Genomic DNA, 14,553 nt, shown 5'->3' with positions numbered 1-14,553 from the left:
ATTGTTTCTTTTTTTAGGTAACTAAAAATACTGAAGTTTGGATTTAGAAGGCAGATCAAGTGACTAGATAGGAAGAAGTGATGTCAGATGAAAAGTGTAGATAAGAAACCAGTCCTCATTCGCTGTGATTTGTCCACCTGCTTTGTAAGTGTGGCTCTTGGGTGGTCTCAATTCCACCAAAAGGTGGATTTTGTGTCCTGGGCCTCAGCTGGAGTCACTGTAGGGGGGGATGGAGCTATGGATCCTTCATCCCCACCTTCACATGTGAAATCCAAACTCCCTCACAATGGTAAATCTGTTTAGTGCCAGTAAATTTTCCTGGAAATCTGTGTTTCCATCTCCCAGCATCCAGGACAAACAAGGCATCCCAAGACTACCACGTGGCTTTCTGATCTGCACCTTGGGCTCCAGGGCCAGCTGGAAGGGTGGGAAGGGAGGAGGGCTCAGGCAGCAGCAAACAAAGCAGGATCAAGACATCAGCTCCAGTTTTCCTCCCCTTTCTGCCTCCTTACCTTCCACAGCCACTGCCCTCAACTTCCTCTGTTTCTGGGCCAGTCTGTGCCCAGGGGCTACAAACAGAACCATTTTTGTAGGTAATACAGGTGCTTTCCTTCCCCCAAGTCTTAAAAAAGCACCAAGTGAACTGAAGCTTTAAAACAACGTATGATGAAAATAGCAGCACCTAAATATTCAATAATTTTATTTTTAGAGAGATGCCCTTCTTTTCTGCTCTGCTAATGCAGATGTGTTGAAGGGAAGGACCTTGGACAACAGCCTGATATGATGTTCTGCTACAGAATTCATTTGGGATGCAGTTTTCTGCTTATTTGCTGAGGTTTGGCAGTTCCTGACAAAACAAGGCAAGTGTACCCAAAAGGATTGAGAAAACAAGGCAGTGAAAATCAGAGAAATCAGGGAATCTTGGACATTTCAGTCTCTTACTGGAAAATCCTGGGCCCAGGTGCAGTCAAGAGCTGTGTTACACGTGCATGGCAGATCCACCCCAGCCTGGCTCCCTTCTGCTGGCAGCAGATTCCTGAAGGTTTCTTTTCAGTTGGCATTTTTGTCATCAAAGGAAGGAAAAAGGTGGATTTGTCTCCTATCAGCCACACTCCAGCCTCAACCAAAGAAAGAAACACAAGATGGGTCCTTCATTTCAGGAGGCATTTCTGGGGGGAAAAAATCAGTATTATTGAGTAATTTCATTTACCAGCTCACTTAACTCTTTCCATGTTTTTGGAACAAATCCTTCTCCCTCACAGATGTAAATCTGAATTTACTCTTCAGAAGCTGTTAAGTTCTGCAGTAAGAGGTTTTCCATGATGTACAGAACCTGCCAGATCATTTCTTACCCCACATTAGGGGCAGAGTGCTGTTGATGGAATGTGCTTGCAGTGTATTAAAATGTGTAGAGGGACACACAGGGGAATTCCAAGATTCAGCAACATGGTTTTGGTCTTCTTTCCCTGTTTTTTAGAAGTAGCTTCTCATACAGGCAGGAGAGATCCTGAAGGCATTCAGGAGCCATTCACTCCCAGGAAGGAAGGAGTTTCCCAAAGGACAGGTTGTGTTCTCTAGAAGTTAATGCTGCCTTTCATGTGGACAGGAGTGAAGAGGATGATCTTGTGAACTGATGGGATATGGGAATCACCTGTTTTCTGAAATGCTGAGGCTTGCTTTCATTAGCTGAGGATCACTTCTAGAACACCAGGTACTGGGAATCAGCTTCCTCTGAGCACAGCAGGACCATGCACAAGGCAGAAATGGGAGAGACAGGCTCAGCTCTAGTGAGGAGGGAACCTTTAAACCCAGGTGCTGCTCTCGCAGCCAGTGTGTCACAGACAGCCTTTATCCATCATGTTTTGCACATGGAGACACCCACAGCTCTGCTCTCCTCCCCCAGTGCTGGCAACAGTCCTGCTTCCAACAGAAATTTGGATTATGTCCCTCCCAACCAACGCTTGGTTGTGCCACAGAATATGCCCAGAAGAATACAGGTGGTCTGAGGGATTCTGAGCACCAAACTGGGAGTTTCAAGACTGTTTCAGTGAAATATCCCTGCTCCCTATCCAAAAAGCAAACAAGGACCTTGGTTCAGCTTAGCTGGATTCAAAACTTATAGAACAAAACTCGTGGCAGGGCAAGAAAATAAGGAAAAAGTGGTAAAAGAGTTCATTTGAAAATGTCATATTGTTCAGATTCAGTTCTTTCAGGCCTCCCCATCAGGTGGATGGTTCAGGAATGAAACCAGGAGCACAGTTTGAAACAAAAGGGGTGAGTAAGTGAAGCCATCCACTGTCAAGGTGATAAACCTGAGATGACTCATGAGGAGATTCACACTGCTGACCTTCATTCAGGCAGCTCTGCAGAGACTGGGCACCTCCTGGGGAAGCAGGAGCAGGTCTGGTGCCACTGTGAAGCTTGCAGACCACGATTTTCTTATTAATGGTGAGAAATTATTGATAGCACAGACTTTTCATGCCGTCCCAGAGTTCTGTCCTCTATCACAGATTATTTCAATTACTGTTTTGCAATTGTTACTAATCTCTTGAAATTAGGTCTGTAACATCATGTGGCACTGAAGAGAAAAACACATCAAAAAAAGGAGGCTCCTTGAAGCGCTTGAAATTGCTTCTTATCTTCACAGTTTGGATAACCTTTCACATAACAAGCAACAATTTCAAATATATTGGTCATATCACCCCCTCAAAGAGATAGAAGACACACTTTGAAATTACAGACCAGACTTCATGTGCAGGAGAAGAGCTGACGTGGTGTCACACAGTGAGGAAAAGCTAATGTCTCTTTGATAAATCTGTCTTCACTGAGTTGGATTTTCTTGCCACAGTGTCAGGAATAGTTGACGAGACAGACGTGTTATTAAGTGGTAAAAATAAACAGATGGAAGAGAAAAGTGAGAGATTTCAGCTCTGACTTTCCAGAATGTTGCAGCAAAGAATAACCTCCTCATTTCCATTCCCTACCAGAGATGAAAAATAGGCAATACTTACTCAAGGACTGCATGGCTGGAGAAATGGGGTCCCATGTCCCCACCTGCCCCATGTGAGATGGGCAGTTTGGGGTCCCAGAGAGGAGTGCTGGTCCTGACCTGCTGCTCCTCCAGCTTCAAAGTCACCATTATGGAGAGCATTGGTGCCTGACCACATCAGCACTGCCTGCCTTGGGTCCTGCTGGGAACTGGAACCTGGTTTTGAGACCAAACCCCTGCACTTTCCCTCTTCTCTCACTCCTTCCCTCCATGGAGGATGCAGCACTTTGGTCAAGGCTGTGTTCCTGAGAAGGGAAAGGACAGAGGACAGGCAGGCTGGAGATACAGGCACTGCAAGAGAGCCTCACTCCAAGGCAGACATGGAGGGGCTGGAGTGTGTCCAGAGCTGGGAAAGGGTCTGGAGCTGCTGGGGGGCTCAGCCCAGAGGAAAGGAGGCTCAGAGGGGAGTGCTTGTGGACCCCCAGCCAGGAGGGTGCAGCCAGGTGGGGATTGAGCACTGCTCTCATGGAACAAGGGATAGGATGAGAGGAAAATGACTCAAGTTGTAGCAGGGGACCTTTAGATTGGGTTTTGGTGAAAAGTTCTTCACAGAGAAAGTGATCAGGCATTGGTGCAGGTTGCCCAGGGCAGTGGTGGCGTCACCATCCCTGGAAGTGTTCAAAAAAACGTGGATGTGGCACTTGGGGACATGGTTTAGTGGTGAACCTGGCAGCTGGACTCAATGATCTTAGAGGGCTTCTCCAACCTTAATAATTCCATGATCCTATGATTCTATAAAATGTTTCATCCCCTGGAATGTGATGGTAGAGCACCAGCTCCTGCAAATGTGACACTGAAATAGGGTCAGGTGGCAGTGTTGTAAGTGTGGGGGAGCTGATCTTGGCAGCTGGGGCCCTCACCACAGCAGGGCACGACACAAAATCCACTTTTCTGAAGAGCTGATGGTCAAGGGATGTTGTTCCCAAACCTGGCTCATGCCCAGGCCATTGGGCATTGCTGGAAGAGCAGAGGGTGGCTTCTGCTGTGTCACTGCAGCCACCTCTTGGCCTGCCTGTGTTATTCTTCTGTGTCACTTAATATTAAATTATAAAATATTAAATCAGATAAATACCTCTAACCTTTATGGATGATAAGAAAAGATATTGTTCAGCCTCCTAAAATGCCTTGTATTCACTGGAAAATGCTAATGGGATTATATAAAGGTTATTTCAGCCTCCTTTCAAGTCTGGAGACGTGGCAAAACAATCATGATGCCCTTTGTTTATGCCTTTTTAATGACTGCTTTTACCTTCAGGTATTTGATGCTTCTGCATCTTTTCAGGTGATCCTCTGGGAAGTCCTTGGACTGCTTTTTCATGGAAATTTCCTGAGGAATGTAAATGTGCCTGTGATTTTAGAGGTTTGGAGGAGAGCTGGGGTGTTGGAGCACTCTGGGAGTCTGGCAAGGGTTTGATGTGCTTGTTTAGATGATTTTGTGTATTTTGCAGGTCAGGAGCTGCATCCACAAGCTCCTGAGCTGTGTGTGCAGCAGTGCTTGCACCCCTGGGGCACTGCTCATGTCCTTCCCTGCCTGTGGGCCTGTGCCAGGCTGCTCAGGGAGGAGCTCAGAGTGTGGCACAGCCCTTTTGCAGCCTCCAGTGCAGCGGGACTTTGCTACAGTCTGTGCAGCAGTGAATTTCTGGGTAAGAAACCATTCATGATACAAAGAAATACAGAAATAATGTCCCACTCACTCTGTCCTCTGGGAAGGACCTCCCAAGCCCATGATTTCCTCTCCTTTTTTTGTTGTTATTAATCTTTTCCACAGGTTTTGATTTTTTATTTTTTTTTTTTGGCTAAACCTTGTGTCCCAAACAGCTCCAATGTTGTGCAGGGAGCTTGTGGTGGCCTGATAACCTCCCTGCTTTCCAGAGCAAAGCAGAGCACCAGTGCAGCCCAAGGCAGCCTGTCATCATTTCTAGCAAGTGAAACATCACCAAAGAATCGGTTCTCAGCAGGGAACTCCACCCACAGCCCATCTAACTGGGCCTTGGGCACTTCCAAGGATGGGACAGCCACGACTTTGGGCAACCTGTGCCAGGGCCTCACCACTCTCACAAGGAAAAACCCTTCTGAGCCTAGTTTTATTGTGTTAATAGATGGAGTAATTGGAGAGGAAGAAGAAATTGTTCCTGGAGAGCAGAGGGCAGGTTAGCTGAGCCAGCAGGTTTGCATCTTTCACAGCTGGAAGGAGAAGGTGGCTGTCACTGCCTGTGGAATACAAAAGCATTTGGCCAAGAGCAGAGGCAGAGAAGGTGGTGCATCTCTCATGTCTGGTGGAGATATAAATGGCACACTGCATTACTGAAAATTATAATTCTCTTTTTAGAAGTTATTTTGCAGGTGTCCCTGGAGGGTCATGCCTGGGAGGGCAGAGCAGAGCAGAGCAGCTCCTCTGGGAGAACTGTGTTCTCCTGCCCATGGGGCTTTTTCATGCACGTTGCCTGTGCAAATTCAACAGCTGTTGAGTTTCTCACATCCTTTTAAAAACATCTCTCCGGCATCTGTGTTAATGAGGGAAAATCTGCAATTTAATCACTAGCACAGCCTTTCCAGTTTGGGGATAGCCTTTCTCAGTGCACTGCTGGCATAGTGGAGCCCCTGGAGCCCCTCCTGAGCCTGCTGAGTGCTGCAGCCTCCTGGGTGCCCACCTGCACAGACCATCACACTGGCATCACTGCTGGGCTCCCCCTGACACTGCCTGCCCCAGTCTCCCTCTCCTGCAAGCCATGGAGTCACTGTGGTGGCCAAAATGACAAGAAGCAGCAGAATGACCCTCAGCTGTAACCACAGACCAGGCTGCAGCTCCACTGTGGGCAGGGAGAAGCCCCAGCCTGCACTTGAATTTCAGTGAACCACAATCACAGACTGGTTTAGTTGGAAGGGACCTTCATGCTCATCTTGTTCCACCCCTGCCATGGACAGAGGCACTTCCACTATCCCAGGTTGCTCCAAGTTCTGTCCATCTTGGCCTTGGACACTTCCAGGCTTGGGGCAACCTGTGCCAGGGCCCTAATTCTGGATAAACACACTACTTCAGCTCTTTTGTGCTATAGCCCTTGAATGAAGCATTGGGCTTGTGAAATGGTAATGTCAAAGTTAATTTTGCAGCAAAAGTGAGATCTCAGCTGGAGGTTTCAGCCTTTGCACAGGTTTGGGACAGTTCTACCAAGGATGTAATGGAGAACACCAAAAAACATGCTGAAAATTGCAATCAGTCTTGGGGGGGAAATGGAAAGATTTTGGGCAGAAGAGAAGATTTATTGAAAGCATAAGATCAATCCTTCTAAGTAGTCTGCATGCCTGTGTTGTCAGGGCCTGGAGTTCCTTGGGTCATGGATGCCTTTCACTCTGTTGTGGTTTAACACTGGCCAAACACAGGCACCCACAAAAGTCATTCACTTATCTTCTCTTGTTACAGAGAGCTGGGCAGATGAGAGGGAAAAAAATTTAACAAAGAGCTGATGAGTTGAGATAAAGGCTATGAGAAAAAACACTCTAAGGGCAAAATGGGTTCAAATTTAAAGGTATAAAGTAAATTTATTATTAGCAATCAGAGGAGGATAATGTGAAGTAAAATAAGCTTTTGAAACACCTTTTTTCCCCCCAGCCCCTTCCTATTTCCCAGCAACAGCACAGGGAGACAAGGCATGGGAGTTTTGGTCAGTTTGTCACTTGAGATCTTTTGTTTGCTTGGGGACAGGAGTCTTGTCCCTGCCTTCCCAAAACTGCTGTGGTGTGGGTCACTCGTCCATGGGGTGCAGTCCCCCGGGGATAGGCTGCTCTAGTTTGGGCCCTCTCTCTGGCAGCAGAGGGCAGCAGAAGCCTTCTCTCTTCATTTGGGTTTCCCACTGGATCACAGCTTTCTCTGGCATCCACCCTCTCTGGTGTGAGCGCTTTTCCCATGGGCTGTGAGTGGATCTGTGCATCCCCTTGGACTTCATGCATTACAGGGGGACAGTTTGTTTTAACACAGTCCTTACCACGACCTGCAGAGGATTCTCAGCTCCAACACTCGAAGCTCCTCTTCCCCCTCCTTGTTTCCACTGACCTCAGTGCCACCATGTTGTTTTCCCTCTCATGTTCTCACTTCCTCTTCTTCTCTGATGACAAGAAAAACTGTTGCTTGTAGGTACCATTGCCAACAAATTTCACTAATTTAAAAAAATTCTTGCAGGATTTCACAGCATCAAAAGGTCAATCTTGTCTAGGTTCCACTGGGGAGTCACTCACCATGTTTTTGCTGCCGGCCATGGGACCCTGAGACAAAGTCCTGTTTAATGCTCATCTATTGCCATGGTTTGGCATTAGCCCAGCTCAACTCCTCCCACAGGACATTCAGAAACACATCACAGCCCTCCAGCAAACTCCAGTGGCTTCCTTCAGGCCACTTCAGTGGTGGGAACAAAAAGACTGTCCCAGACACACGTGGTCCCTGTGCCATGGGCAGAAGTGCAGAAGCTCTTCCTGAGGTCCTGGTGTCATGCACATCCTTCTTGAGGAATGTGACATGCAGCAGTAGGACCAGAGGAAATGGCCTCAAGTTGCAGCAGGGGAGGGTTAGGTTGGATATCAGGAGAGATTTCTTCACTGGGTATTCTGTGACATGGAAAGGTGCTCCAGGAGAAGATGACATAAGCTACCTCCCAAAGAGGCCAGTTCCTTTATTACCTGTTTCCTTCCTACCTCAACCTACTTACCTACCTGGAGGTGATAATTTTCCTGTATACCTCATTGTAATTTTATTCTCTGGCTTCATCAATGCTTTAACAAGCCCTACTTAGCCCTTTCATAGGAAGAGGTTTTATGAGCCACAATGCAGTGAGGCTGCTTATTCATTCCTGGCTCCTCTCCACTATTTTCCCTCACAGGAAATGCTGCTGATTCCCGGCAGGCTGCAGTGAGAGTGCTGAGTGCATTTCTCTGCTACACTGGCATGAGTCAATACGAGTTCAACCTTTGGAAAATTGTTTCTGGAAGGCCAGAGACATTTGTTTCTCCTACAGTTAAACATCTTTTGCTGACACATCAGAGCCACCACAGCCCATTGCTCAGTGTCCTGAGTGACAGCCCAGCTTAGCTGAGGCCCCGTGGATGCCTAACAGGATCAAAAAAGGACGTGAAATGCTCTAATGTCTGCAGTTAATGGGGTCAAAGGAGGCCCACAATGGAAAACTTCATTTTCAGATGACTTTTGACTGTGCCATTACAGTGCTTTCTCAGCATCGTCTGTCATGTTTTTAAAGCATAAAAAGCATTTTCTTCTTAACAAATCTTATAAATTTTTTTTAATTCCTGAAAAGCCCATTTGTCACACCCCCTTACAGTTTCCTATCTTTTTTTTTTTAATTCCTGAAAAGCCCATTTGTCACACCCCCTTACAGTTTCCTATCTTTTTTCCTTTCTCTCAAAGCTTGGTTTGAACAAAAAGTATTCAGAACCCTGCACTTCTTACGATACCCTGTGCACTGATGGGGCTTGGAGCAACCTGGTCTAGTGGAAAGTGTCCCTGCCCATCACAGCAGGTGGAGCAAAATGAGCTTCGAGGTCCTTCCAACCCAAACCATTCTGGGATTCTATGACTTTCTAACTTTTAGGAAATTGATATTGCAACTAATACTGCTTCTCAGGAGCTGCAGCCCCACAACATGTGGCTGACAGCTGTGACCTCTCCAGGGGAGTAATTCCTGCTGATTAATTCCAGCCAGTCTCCAGAAGGTCTTTCACAGGGGCATGGAACTGTGTCCTGTGTGGTACCAGTATGGGCTGTCCCACAGGGCAGAGGGTGCAGAACCAAAGGTGAACAGGGGTCAAAGGCAAGGCAGGAATGAGAGGCAACACGGGGAGAGAAGATGCAGGAGGCAGAGGAAATGCAGGGGGAAGAGGAGGTGCAGGTGCAATAAGTAGAGGCAGAGGTGGTGCAGGAGGCACAGGACATGTAGGAGGCTGAAGCTGCACTGACTTGTCTACATTTATCCCCCTGCAGTAGGTATGGGGGGCTCTGCCCTCATGTGTGAAACAATGCAAGACACAAAGTTGTAGCCAAGACATTTGTGTTAACAAAATCAAAACCAAATTGAAAATTTAGCAGATTTTCCAATGTGCTGGTTTTTCCCTGGACTGAGAGCTTGGTGGAAGGATTACCCAGGGAGTGAGAGCAGAGCAGCAGAGTGCCCTGATTTCCTCAGGGTGGATCCCAGTTTCTGATCCAAATGCATTAGTATGCCTTTGGTATGTCATTAATAAGTCAAATGGAAGACAAACACAGAGGATTTTTTTGCTCACCTGTGGGATTCCTAGAAACTTGAAGGTTTGAAGAGCAAGAAGAAAAATCCTCTGATTTCTAGTTATCCTGTTGTCCCTAGTTATGAAGAAAAGCCTCTGCCCCAGACTGGGAACAGTTTAAAATCCAGCTCCTCAGCACAGCTTGTGGGATAAAGCCTGAGAATGTGCTGCCCTGCCTGGGGCTGGACCCACCCCACTCACACCCAGCTCCATATTAAATTGCTCAGATGCTTCCCAGTCCCCCATGACCTTTTAACTACACCACGGGGAGGATCAGCAGGGTTCCTTGTGAGCACCTGGGAAAGTGCCAGAGGTCATCTCAACAACCAGAAGCATGAAGAAGGGTACTTAAATATGTAAGTGCCAGGGAAGAAGTGGCACAGGTTGGGGGGGTGAGGGGAGGGGCCTGTGCACCAGAAACCCCCATTTCTGAGCTATTTTATCCTTATTCTAGTAGTGGAATTAGCTTCTGCACATTAGCCCCTTGTTTTGGGGCTATGTTGCCCTTAATCCTTGTTTAACATCTGGAAACATATTGGTATGTTCTAATAAATACCTCTCCTAGCTCTGTGTGATAATTTGAAGCAGAAGAATTTAATCTACTGACCTTTTCTTTCCCACCTTATCTTAAACTTGGTCATGTTGGCTGCCTGTTCCTCCTGTTGGGAAAAACATCCCACTCACCCCTCAGCTACACCTGTACCATGTACTGACCTTGTGCCAGTCCCATCGCTCTTTTTGTGAGCGTGCGAAGCAATTTCTGGAGCTTTTTGGGGATGTTTTTCAAGCTACAACTGCACTGATACTGCTTGGAGTGTGCCACTGGCAGTTTAAGACAGGGAACCCTTATGGAATTATTTTTCCTGCAACTTTCTCAAGCTTTTGTTTAAACTTTTTACCAAAGTTTGGGAGAATTTCCAGGAGCAATGTGGGCTGTGGTCCCTCTACCCCAGCAGCTGGATCCCACCTGGGAGTCAAGTACCTCAGTCTTTGTTTCTGCCCACACAACTGCTTGTTAGACTAAGTGTAAGCTGAACTTGAATCCTGGCAGCAGTTCTGGGCCCCTCATGACAAAGTTTTGAGGGCCTGGAGCACGTCAAGGGAGCTCAGCCTGAAGAAAGGGAGGCTCAGGGGGCACCTTCTGGCTCTGCATAACTCCTGACAGGAGGGGACAGCTGGGTGAGGCTTGGGCTCTGCTCCCAGGATGATGAGAGGAAATGGCTTCAAGTTGTATTACAGAAGGTTTAGGTTGGATATTAAGGAAATTTTCTTCACTGTAAGTATGTTCAGGCACTGACTCAACTGCCCAGGGCAGTGGTGGAGTCCCTACCCCTGGAAGGATTTAAACATAAGTGGATGTGGCACCTGGGGACATGCTTTAGTGGTGAACATGGCAGTGCTGCATTAATGGTTGGACTCAATTATCTTGGAGGGCCTTTCCAGCCAAAATGAGTCCATGATTCTATGATGAGGGAAGATTCAAAGTTTAATTCCTTCCCTGAAGAGCTTTACCAGCCTGGATCTGTTCTCTCTGGTTCACAGAGCCGTCCCACTGCCATCACATGGGGCAAGTGGAGGCACAAAGGCAAGAACAGCTCAAGCCCTTGTCACCCTGGGAAATGTATGGGGAAACCATGGTGCTCCCCAGCCACTGCAGCCACTGGAGACATTGCTTCATCAGGAGAGGGAATGGACACTGCAGACCAGGAGACATTGCTTCACCAGGAGAGGATCTTGAGAAGGCTCTCTTGCCATAGACTGGAGAGTGGGAGTGACTCTCTCAGAGGCAGCTGGAGAAGGAGAGGGGTCACTGTGAATCCCACTGGTGTTCAGCAGCCATGAGGAGCCCCTCAGGTGCTCATAAATGAGCAGAGCTGCTCATGCCAGCTCTTCTCAGGCACAGCCACACAAAGCCCAGGGCTCTGCTGTCAGCTCAGAGGATTGCACAGAGGGTCCTTGCTTGCCCAGACCTTGGAGCATGTCCATACTCTCTGGAGCCTGCAGACTGGAGAAGGAGAGGGGTCGTGAATCCCATTGGTGTTCAGCAGCCATGAGGAGCCCCTCAGGTGCTCATAAATGAGCAGAGCTGCTCATGCCAGCTCTTCTCAGGCACAGCCACACAAAGCCCAGGGCTCTGCTGTCAGCTCAGAGGATTGCACAGAGGGTCCTTGCTTGCCCAGACCTTGGAGCATGTCCATACTGTCTGGAGCCTGCAGCTCTCATGGTGAAGAAAACTGGCTGTCTGGAAGTTATTCTCCTGGTCGAGTAGTAGAATGGGTTTGGTATTGCACCAGAAAAAGCTGATGTGGGCAAGGTGCATCCTTGGCATTTCAGCAGGGTTTGACTGCAACCTCCCTGCAAGAAATCTCATCATGTCTCCAACTGGGAATACACCAAATTCCAACAAATGGGATTCAGAAGCATGTTAGGGTATGAAACAGTCCTTCTCCATTGGAATTTTGCCACATTATGGTTCTTATTCCCGTTCCCAAACTCACTGGGATACATGGCTTTGTTCTCTTAGATTTGACTCAGGATTTAAGGTCAGGGCTCCATCACTGCAAGAGAGTATCACAACCACTACAAGTTGTGCTGGGTGAGGATGGATGTGGGGCAGAGGCAGGTTTTAGTGTGTTTGTGGTGAATCAGTGGTTGTACAGAGGGATCTTCAGTGACGACATGCACCAGCTCATCAATATTTGTGTCAATAAAGAAAAAGAAAAAAACAGTTTGGGGCAATGAAGAGGGCAGGGAGTGAGGGAGACCAAAAAGCCAAAGTGGTAGCTGTAAATGGTTTTAAATGCATACAGAAGACATCTGTGTAATTAATTACCCTGGTTTAAGTTACACCACTTTTTCATGTGTGGGTCGGTAACACCAAGGGCTACGGTGTTATCTTAGAGGAATGTTTGTGTCTGGGGATTCATACTCACCCTGCCAATAACAAATCTTCCCCCGAGTTTCTGAAACATTAATTACAGTTTTGTAACAGGCAAGTTTTGCAAGCAGCTCAAGGTAATTTACTACAACATAGACGTCTGGCAGAAACAAATGAATCGCTGATGTGAAAACTGACAGTTGCTTAGACATGAATGCTCAAGACTTTGTAATGTTTGTTATTAAAAATAAAATGGGTCTCACTGTCCTTGCCTGCCTCCTTACACTTTTCAACACATCGGCACCTGGGAAGAACCATTTCCCCCAGCTAAAAAGCAAGCACCAACAACCCCAAACAGGTTAAAAGTAAAAGTTAAGGTCTCACGTGTAGCTGGATGTAGCTTGAGGGTATTTCATCCAGGGGTTTCCCTCTCTGAGGTGCCACCAGTGTTGCTCTCCACTCAGGCCTCAGCACCTCCCAAGTGCACAGGGCTGCTCTGTACCTTGTCTCCTTAGATCAACAGCTTTTGTCTTTTCCACATTAAATTGCAGAATCCCAGACTGGTTTGGGTTGGAAGGGACCTTAAAGCTCATCCCGTTCCACACCCCTGTCATGGACAGGGACACCTTCTACTAGATCAGGGTGCTCCAAGACCTGTCCAGCCTTGGATACTTCCAGGGGTGGGGATTCCACAGCCTTTACAAAACAAGCCTAAAGGGAAAAAATTAAATTTAAAAAGAAAAACAAAGAGGAGGAAGATGTTTTGCTTCCAGATTTGTCAAATCACCACACTGGACTATAAATAAGAAAGGGAAGGTGGTTTTTAGGTCATGCTGAAAGACAGAGACTCTCCTTAGAGCATTTTGTGTATCTGCTGTCTTGAGGAAGGGACCCTAGCCACTCCAGGGCTGTCTCTCCTCCTGGGCCATCCGAGGGATGGAGCTAAATTCCCATTGGCATTACATTTCTTAATTATCACAATCCGTCAAATTACCACAGCTTTCCGGCAAGCTACAACTTGTTCAGGACTGTGACAGCTCTGAGTAAATTGTGTAACAAATGTCAGCTCTCTTACTAGATACAATTTAGAGGTTTTCATAGACATGTGCTAAAATTAGAGGTAACAGTTGCAATTTTGAAAATGTTTTCTGTTTGTGACTCCCTTTGTCCTTTTGGTCGTTTTTGGAAACTGGCAATCGCCTCCAAAAGAAGAAAAGTGATGACACTGATTCGGAAATCAAGGATGTGACGCTACATGTGTCAGCTAGAAAAAAGACTTTCTTTGCCCATGATGACAAAGAAAAAAATAATTATTTAACTAGATGAGAAACAAATGTAGTATGAGTAATGCTGTATGCCTGGTGCTGGGGGTAGATGGTTAAAATGTCAGTTCGTAGGAAGACAACCTCAAGAAATACTGTTTATTTATTATGATAGGAGTGTGCATATCCACACCTTGATACAAAATGCTTCACAGCATCTCAGAATCTTGAAGGTGGAAAAGAACTCCTGAGGTCATCTGGTCCAGCCTAGAGCTGGGCCAGCTAATGCTGGCTGCTCAGAAAATCCCAGCTGGTTTTGAACACCTCCAAGGTTGGAGACTCCACAGCCACCCCGGGAAACCTGAGCCAGCCTTTGGTTACCATCACAGGGAAAAGGTATTTCCTGATGTGCATCAGTGTGTGCCCATGGCCTCTGCTCCTGGCACTGGGCACCACTGGGAAGAACCTGGCTCCTTCTTCTTTGCACCCTCCCTGCAGGTGTTTGCAGACCTGGATGAGCCCTCCCCAACTCTGCTGTTCCACAGGATGAACAGCCCCAACTCTCTCAGCCTTTCCTTACAGGGGAGGTGCTTCAACCAGTTCATCATCTCCATGGCACCTCGCTGAGGAGCCCAGAAATGGACATGGGTGAAGAACAAACAATATCCATGACTCTCTCCTCGTCCTCTGAACCTGCCATAGAACAGAAAAGGCTTTAAAGTTCATCCTTTTCCAGACCCTTCCATGGGCAGGGACACTTCCACTATCCCAGGTTGCTCCAAGCCCCATCCAGCCTGGCCTGGGACCCTTCCAGGGATGGGGCAGCCACAGCTGCTCTGGGCAACCAAGAAGGCCTCACAACCCTCACGGGGAAGAATGTCTCCCTAACCTCTAATCTGAATCTACCGTTCTAGTACTTTCCGTGCACAAGGCATCAGGGATGGAAGCCCTTTGCAACCTGTGCTGACAGATCCCAGACATCTCCGTGTCGTCGCTGTGTTTGCAAACGGCTCCAGGGGTTACTGGCTCCGCCGCCTTCCCAGGGAGCGGGGCGAGGCTCCAGCCCGGAGCTCCGCACA

The 14,553-nt window shown here is 47.4% G+C and overlaps 1 long non-coding RNA gene across 1 annotated transcript; it reads right to left on the bottom strand.

The window, feature by feature from the left end:
• Positions 1-7: 7 nt before the first annotated feature.
• On the bottom strand, positions 8-10,154 carry LOC120508809. The gene is made up of 4 exons (XR_005629091.1): positions 9,335-10,154; positions 7,033-7,152; positions 3,012-3,294; positions 8-1,169 (listed from the first exon to the last, which is right to left on the bottom strand). It is a non-coding gene; the product is annotated as an uncharacterized LOC120508809 (long non-coding RNA).
• Between the last annotated feature and the right edge of the window lie 4,399 nt (positions 10,155-14,553).

This window comes from Passer montanus, unplaced genomic scaffold, assembly GCF_014805655.1.
Source record: "Passer montanus isolate IOZ18808 unplaced genomic scaffold, ASM1480565v1 scaffold5, whole genome shotgun sequence".
In the NCBI taxonomy this organism is placed as follows: Eukaryota; Metazoa; Chordata; class Aves; order Passeriformes; family Passeridae; genus Passer; species Passer montanus.
This window is presented reverse-complemented; position numbering and strand designations above follow the sequence as displayed.